Here is an 8,702-nt window from a genome sequence, read left to right on the forward strand (position 1 = left end):
TCAGTCTTTTGTATAATAGCGTGCTGGTATTTCGGAGTTATCTGCAGTGGCTGTGCTATGATTCCCCCTTTTTCGCGATGGAGGAAAGAATGATATTCCTGGTATGGATTTCTGCTCATTTCACGTTTTGCAATCCTTCTATGAATTCCTCAGCATTGGGAACTAATACATGTAGGTATACCTTTCAATTTTCTTTCCATCATTGACATATCTCGCACATTTCTCTCTTTCTCAGTTCTTATTGCATGTCAGTCTTTACACAAGAATGGAATGTTATATCAGATATGCTTGAACCTCTGTTCTAACAATTCCCACGAGTAATTAGGTTCTATTAAGTTAACCTTTATCATTTTTTTTTATCTGCTACGCTTTTGAAAGAAAAACATTATATTACTTATTATATAATGAAGACGAATGCGTTCAAAGAATTTGGTAAGAAATAGTACATGATTCGGTGCTTTAAATCATGTCACCGAACTGACATCAGCTCGAATACTTGAGGAATGTTTCATTGTTCCTTTTATTACTATTCTTATAATTCATTGATTTACGTGAACCCTTTGTTATCTTTATCATCACGCAGATTTCAGTCTTAATTGTTCGGGTATTCTAGAACGGGAGATACGGTGTGACCGAACCTGCGCTGAAAACCATGATAGTTGGGTTCTGCAGGCACCCCGTGGAAGGAGAATCCTCTATACCCTCAATTCCATCAACAATGGAGTGGTGGGATTCCACAGACTTGACGAAATAGCAAACAAGAAATCTCGGAGTCTGATTGTGAAAGACTTAGAGTATTCTCCCTTTTTATCGCTCACCCATCAGATGAAGCTACAGTTATTGTATATATGTCTACCCTGTGAGATTCAACATGAGCGTGAAGTGTTACGAAGGTAAGTGTAGTTTCCACAGCATGAACACAACTGTTCACTGACTGTTACTTACTCCAACACTTGTTTTTCCCTCCGTTATTTGAAACCTGATGTTTCCATTTGCATGACAGGACATGAGATCTAGGAATAGAAGTAAAATGAAAGTATACAAAGTAATTGAATGCCGTGTCATATGCCTCATTTTCATCGTACAATGTATCAAAATGTCATTTTATGTACAGTATACAAATATTTTTTTTTCAATTCATTTATTTTCATTCTTCTTTTTTTTTTTCTTTCAACAAAAACATAACACAAGATAAATCAGGTACTACATCATAAACAAAAAACATTTGCCTTTGCAATAGATAAATGATATCGGTAAACATAAGAGCGCATACTGGTAAAAAAGAATAATACAAAGTCATGCTTCAGTTGAAAAAAAGGAAGAAAGAATAAAAGCAAAGCTTGTAGATTGTGAACCACTGATAAAACTTATGAATTACTTATTTACAAACACTTGTGACAAATATGATATACGACAGGACGGGACAAAACAGAAGAAACACAACAACATGACACAACTTGCCAGAATAGATGAAAAGTTTGGAAGGAAAGAAAGAAAAAGAGAGAATGAGAGAATGCCTACACGCTGAACAAGGGAAATGGAACAGGGGATGGTAGAGAATGTGCCTCATAGAGTTGGCGCTGCATGCAGCTGTGCAAGGATTGTGATGGCTACTTCTTTACGTAATAATGAATTCATGTTGTTAACATCTCTAGAACAACTGTTCATATACGTCCGCAGAATGTGGTTATTTTTGTTCGTTTTCACTATACATTGTATGCATTTGAGAAGAATCTGTTATTTCCCCGGGTATCCTTGCCTTTTAGTTTTGTTTTCTATATTTTAGTGCTATGTTGCACCCGTGCTCCTTATGTGTTTTTGTACCCTCTGTCCAGAATTTGGGACCTACGCTTAACAAGCTTGCTTTTAAGTAGATTCCATCATTTTTCTCTAGCATTTATACAGAGAGCCAAGTTTACGAAGAGTGACCGTCATGTTTTTTAATATGTTTACAATAATTTACTGTGCATCCTAGCCGGATAATTTGATTCACTTTATCTTATCATATTTGATGTACATTCCTTCATTGAAAAATATGAAAATGAATTGAATTAAATTAAATCAAATTATTTCATGGGATTGATATGGCTCAGGGAAGAGAAACATACGAAATAAAATTTGCGACAGTACTTTGTCCTGGAAGATACTCGATGGCAATTGCAATGGGGAGTATCCGGCAAATTTGACATTTTATTTTTTTTTAATACTTCTTTGGTAGATATCTTGGCCATTATTCTTTTAAAAAATGCAAAACAGAAAGAGTTTATTAATGTCCTTGACCATGTGTTGTGTCGTTGCCCATGAGTGTTGTTGTGAAAGTCAATTCACATAATAGCCATTATTCTGTATCCTTATCTGTCATAATGTATTATTGTACTGTATATTGTACTCAAATGTGTGCAAATGTTTATTCCAATACCGGATGAACAGAAAGCCGTCAAGCCAGGCTTACCAACTATTAGTTGATAGATTGATATCTCGACATTCGCTAATAATCTCTAGAATAATAAGCGTTATTATTGATCTTTAGGTCACGTATGAATTCCATGATGATGCCAGTTGACTCACGAAAGTTTATTCAGTTTCGTCATATTGTTCCCAAAATAATGTGGGGAGGAGAAATAAAGTAGAGTGCGATCTGCGTTAAAAACAACAACAGACAATTATAAATCGCATTGCTTCTTCTGTTCCTTTTGAGAAACCGTTAAGGGGAAACAGCGTATAACTCGAAGAAGGGTTTAGACCATAATTCTGATAATCGTCTTCACCTCGGATGAGCTACGACGTGAACATGGTGAATGATTGCTTATAGATTATTAGTTACCCCCAAACCATTTGCCATGTAATATTTCGAACCTGGGTAATTAATTTTCAAGGGATACCAACAGTGAAGCTGGTTGATGGATCCTCTCCCATTGAAGGCCTGTTGGTCATCGAATCAGACCGATACGTCTGCTTGGATGGATTTACCCCCAAAGCAGCTGAACTGGTCTGTGAAGAGCTCGGCTTCCCGACGGCAAAGTATTATACCGGTCAGAGTTTGGCCTCAATTGCGACGACAACACGAAAAAAAGCTCAAGTGCTGTCATGTCGTGAAGGTAACAGCGGAATAATATGCATGCAGATTAGAAGCTAATTACCAATTGGAAAGGCCTATTGTCATTGCGATGGTTCGTTTTCTGAACGTGCAACAGTTTTAATTTCCCGATATTTCAAAACTCCTTAGGCTATATAATAAACTATCTTTTTAAACTATACGCAAGTTTTCTTGCTACAGACATACACAATGATGGAAAATAATACTTACAAATGACTACGTTCTTTGACGTTGGATGACAGAACTTAATGGTATAAATGCAGCAATCAAACGTTCATTAGAATAAGATTTGTTTTCTCTACACACAAACTTATTAATGCCCAAATCATTACTGATATTGTCGTTATGTTTTGTTACTTTGTAGCTATTTTCTTTTTACATACATATTACACATGAGAACCGTTATCTGTGTATCAAACTTTTATGAGAAATACGGCGTTCAAACTTTATCGATTTCATGAACGATTTGTACAATATCAATGCACAGATTCGCTGCGTGTAATGGACTGTTTAATGACAGCAACCGAGTGTTTCTCAAACAGAATTGTTAGACTCCAATGCCGAGGTAAGAGATTCCAAATGTCACATGAAAACATTTATATATTCTTTATCATTCATCAATCATAAAGTTCAGACATTCGCAAACATAATTATTGATATCTATTCTTATGCTTTTGCGTGACTCTACATAATCATACGTCGCATAGAAAGAGTGAATTAGTGTGTTTGATGTATACGAACATAGTGTTCTTTTATACGCTAATTCTACTTCGTACAGCCTAATTATTCGGAATCATGTCTGGGTTGTACACCTGCCACCGATCAGAGAACGCCACACATTCAAAGTATTGTGTCCTTATTCAGATGCAAATAAGTACATGTTCATGTAGTGTGTATAAGTAGCCTGCTCACATCCGTACACGTCAGTGTACATTTTGTGGCCGACCAGAAGAACTACTAGAGATGGAAGACCTGCAAGGCGATATTGAGCGGCTGCTCAACGAACCATGCTCTCCAATACCGGGCAACATGCAGCTGGCGAACGACAACCCAGGCGGCAAGCTGAGAGGTCCCAAGGGCCGAAGCAAGAAGACGCCACGCCCACAGGCAGGGGCGCATCCCCCCGAAGCATCCGCTGTAACTACAGCGGCAGGCGCTATCCCTGCCCCATCCCTTTCAGCAGGCGTGATCCCTGCTGGCTCCCTGGCGGGCGCGATCCCCGCCCAGATGACGGCACCAGCGGCGTTGGGCGCACCCCCCAACGAGTCCTGCTCCACGTCTCGCTTCTCGGAACTCGCTACTGCCGTCTCCACACTGCAGTCCACGGTCATGTCCTTGCTGGACACCCAAGCCCCTCCAGCTCCGCAAGAGCAACCACCCCGTGACGACGATATCGACATGGAAATTGAAGAGCTGGTTCAGCAGGACAGCGGGGTTCTCGGCGAGTTCTCTGATATGGTGGAACACCAGAGCGAACCCGTGGGAGCAGCAGTAAGCGACAAGCTCGCTAACATTGTGAACAAGCTCATTCGGCTGAAACTTAAAGAGCCCACTCTGAAATCTAAGCAGGAGTCATATCCAAGGCCTGCCAACTGCGAGGCCGTTGCCACTTGCAGGGTTAACCCAGAAGTATGGCACGTACTAAAAACCGAAACACGAGTGACAGATTCGAAGCTACAAAAGGTGCAGACCCTTTTTTTTACGGCAACGACGCCCCTTGCGCGAGCAGCGGATGAGCTGCTATCGCAAAATACAACCCCTTCCTCCCGGGCGGCCAAACTCATTCTCGACGGTATCGCCCTAATCGGAGCAGCAAACGTCGAGCTGAATGCAAAACGCAGGGACTTCATCCGACCCGAACTCAGCCCGGCGTTCCGCCCGCTGTGTTCCGAAGACATAGCGCAGAAACCATCCACGTTTCTGTTCGGGGACGACCTCCCACAATAGTGTAAAGAACTTCGCGACACCGATATGCTGGGTCTGAGTGTTCGCAACACCAGTCTCCCTAAGAGGAGCTTCAGGCAGGCGTATAGGGGCGCCTACCCGAGGAGACACCCCGGGCACCCCGGACGATACGATCCGTACCCGCAACGGAGGAACGACGGTCCCTCCTCTTCGAGTTTTCGACCCAGGCAGCACCCAAACTTCAGCGGCCGACGGGCGCCGACATATCGCGGCCGTCCATCCAGAGACAACCCGAGGTCGGACAAGTAACTCGTCCACAGGACGGAGTGAGTAAATTGCCTTCAAAGACTTCGACTCCCCCGGTTGTGGGAGGTAGGCTGGCTCAATTTGCGGATAGTTGGAAGCTGATTACGTCTGACCACTGGGTCTTAGACGCTATACAACACCACCATATTGAATTTAACCATTTGCCTTTTCAAAATTCTGTTCCAAACGAAATAAGTTTTTCACCCCGTGAAACTACCATTATCGACCATGAAATTACGAAGCTTCTCAATAAGAACGCAATTGAGCCATGCCTCCACCAAGACGGGGAGTTCGTATCTAACATTTTCATAACGCCTAAAAAAGACGGATCTTTTAGGCCCGTCATTAACCTGAAAGACCTGAACAAGTTTGTTTCATATCACCATTTCAAAATGGAGACTTTTGAATCGGCACTCCTCCTTGTTGAACCAAATTGTTTTTTTGCTTCTATCGATTTGAAAGATGCGTATTTTAGCATACCGATAGCACTAGAACACAGGAAATTTCTTCGTTTTCAATGGAAGGGAAAATTGTTTCAGTTTCGCGTTCTGCCCTTTGGACTGAGCAGTGCCCCCCGAGTGTTCACAAAAGTGCTAAAACCTCCAATAGCTGCCCTCCGTAATTTAGGATATGTATCATGTAACTACATCGATGACGCCCTACTAATCGCTCGTAGCTACGACGACTGCACGGCGAGCGTTAAGAATCGAATTGAACTTTTCGAGTCACTTGGATTCGTCATTAACAAGGAAAAGTCCGTGCGCGAGCCCCGCACCAATATTGAATTTCTGGGCCTCATTATAGATTCAGTAACTATGACAATCAGCCTCCCAGAAAGAAGGAGCGACACCATTATCCAAGCATGCATTTCTTTGGTAAAGAAACGGACAACGAAGATACGCTTGCTATCTCGCGCTATTGGGCTCGTCCTTGCAGCGGAAATCGCTGTTCCTTATGGGGCAATTTTTCGGAGAGATCTTGAAATTGAGAAAAATACTGCTTTGCAATGCAATCAAGGGGTTTTTGAAGCTATCATTTCCCTGTCAGATAAGGCACGTCTTGCCCTCCAGTGGTGGGCATCAAATTCAAGTAACTCATTTTCACCTATCATGCGAAATATTGACCTGGAATTCGAGACAGACGCATCTCTCGAAGGCTGGGGCGTCTACTGCCCCACTAACAAGCGCAGCACGCACGGACGCACGGAGCTCCGGAGAAAGGAATCTCCACATTAACAATCTCGAATTGCTTGCAGTCCTTTTTGCCCTCCAATCACTATGTTCAAACGAATCCGGCATTAACATTCGCGTTAAATCAGACGATGTCTCAGTAGTGTCGTGCATTAATCACTTCGGGACTTGCCATTCCCCCGAGTTACATAATATCTCGCGCACAATCTGGCTCTGGTGCCTAGACAGAAACATCTGGCTGTCCGCCGTACACATTCCTGGCGTTGAGAACTCAATAGCAGACGGCTACTCGCGCACATTTAATCTGAATACTGAGTGGATGCTCGCAGCACATATTTTCGACTCACCCTCTGAACTATTTTTCACACCAGAGGTAGATTTATTTGCATCGCGCCTGAACTTCCGCATGGCTCCTTTTGTTTCTTGGCGCCCTGATCCCGAAGCCATGGCAACCGACGCATTCTGTCTCGATTGGGGGCGCTTTCGCAGCTACATCTTTCCCCCTTCTGCCTATTGAGTAAAATTCTACGGAAATTATCTAATGATCAGGCCCAGGCCATCATAGTTTTTCCCTTGTGGAAGACACAAAGTTGGTATCCCAAGCTAATGAGTATGCTAGTAGACTACCCAGTGATTCTGCCTCCTGCTAACCAAATTTTATCTCTCCCTTCCTCCGACAGCCAACATCCGCTATCATATCACCTGACGTTAGCGGCATGTCATGTGTCCGGGAACGCCTACGCATCAGAGGCCTTTCACATGCAGCTTCCGAGATCATCATGCGGTCATGGAGACAGTCAACTCAGAGGTGCTATAACTCGGCATATAGGAGATGGCGCCGTTTCTGTTGTACGTGGAAAAGCGATCCACTTTGCTCGGATGTAAGCATCGTTCTTAATTTTCTGGCGGAGGAGTTTCACGCTGGCGCAGCATACAGCACTCTGAATAGTTTACGCAGCTCAAGTTATCTTCGTTTCTACTCCCGTGTGACGGCCATCCAGTGGGATCACACCCACTCGTAACGAGATTCATGAGAGGGGTCTTCAACTCTAGACCACCGCGACCTCGATACAACTCTACCTGGGACGTCGCTGTGGTTTTGAATTACCTTCGCACGCTCAGTCCTAACGACAAGATTTCACTAGAACAGCTGTCTCACAAACTCGTCATGCTCATTGCCCTCGTCTCCAGTCAGAGAGCACATACTATAGCCTACATAGTTCCACATGACTCATCGGTCTCGAGGTCATCAGTCACCTTCTCAGTCAACCACATCACTAAAACTAGCAGACCCGGGAAACTCGCTACGGCGATACAGTTGTCAGCATACCCAGAGGACGACCGCATCTGCGTTCTCCAAACGTTACGCGAATATCTTCGCAGGACGGCAAGCTTTCGAAGCGGGAATCGGTACCTCGTCCTCTCTGTCAATCGCCCTCATCGCAACGTTTCCCCCCAAACGATTAGCCGATGGCTTAAAGGCGTCCTCCAGTCAGCCGGTATCGACACAACTACATATAAAGGGCACAGTACTCGCGCCGCCTCTACGAGTGCCGCTCTAAGAGGCGGGACGGATATAGACACAATACTGTCCACAGCAGGATGGAGTTCTGCTAGAACTTTTGCGAGATTTTATCAGAAGCCTATCGAACTGAAGAAAAAGTCATTTGATATTTCATCTCTCGAGTAAGAGTCATGTTATTTTTTGCTTTGCTCAATCTCACGAGGAGCCCCTGCATGAATAAAGTTTGATCATGCCCGAACAAATTACTCGGCTTGTTGAGTCTCATTCAACCATCGTCTTTGAAATCCCAGACATGATTCCGAATAATTAGGCTGTACGAAGTAGAATTAACAGATTAAACGAGATTTAAATGAAATTTAACATTGAAGTTTAATCATAATTCTACGAAGTACTAAGCATAATATGAGGAATCATGTCCCACCCGATGATACGGTTCATCCCGTCTCCTGACGTGAATGAGTGCTACGTAATTCATGAATGGGATCGAGTTGTGACTGCGAGAATGAATTTCTTGCCCGCCCCTTTTACTGTGGTTGAATGAGTCTGACTTTAAATACTGACGTGTACGGATGTGAGCAGGCTACTTATACACACTACATGAACATGTACTTATTTGCATCTGAATAAGGACACAATACTTTGAATGTGTGGCGTTCTCTGATCGGTGGCAGGTGTACAA

The 8,702-nt window shown here is 43.3% G+C and overlaps 1 pseudogene; it reads left to right on the forward strand.

Annotated features, from left to right (window-relative positions):
• The first annotated feature begins 4,324 nt into the window (after positions 1 to 4,324).
• Positions 4,325 to 5,311, forward strand: LOC140240915 (uncharacterized; annotated as a pseudogene).
• The last annotated feature ends 3,391 nt before the right edge of the window (positions 5,312 to 8,702 follow it).

Source organism: Diadema setosum, chromosome 17 (assembly GCF_964275005.1).
Source record: "Diadema setosum chromosome 17, eeDiaSeto1, whole genome shotgun sequence".
Taxonomy (NCBI): Eukaryota; Metazoa; Echinodermata; class Echinoidea; order Diadematoida; family Diadematidae; genus Diadema; species Diadema setosum.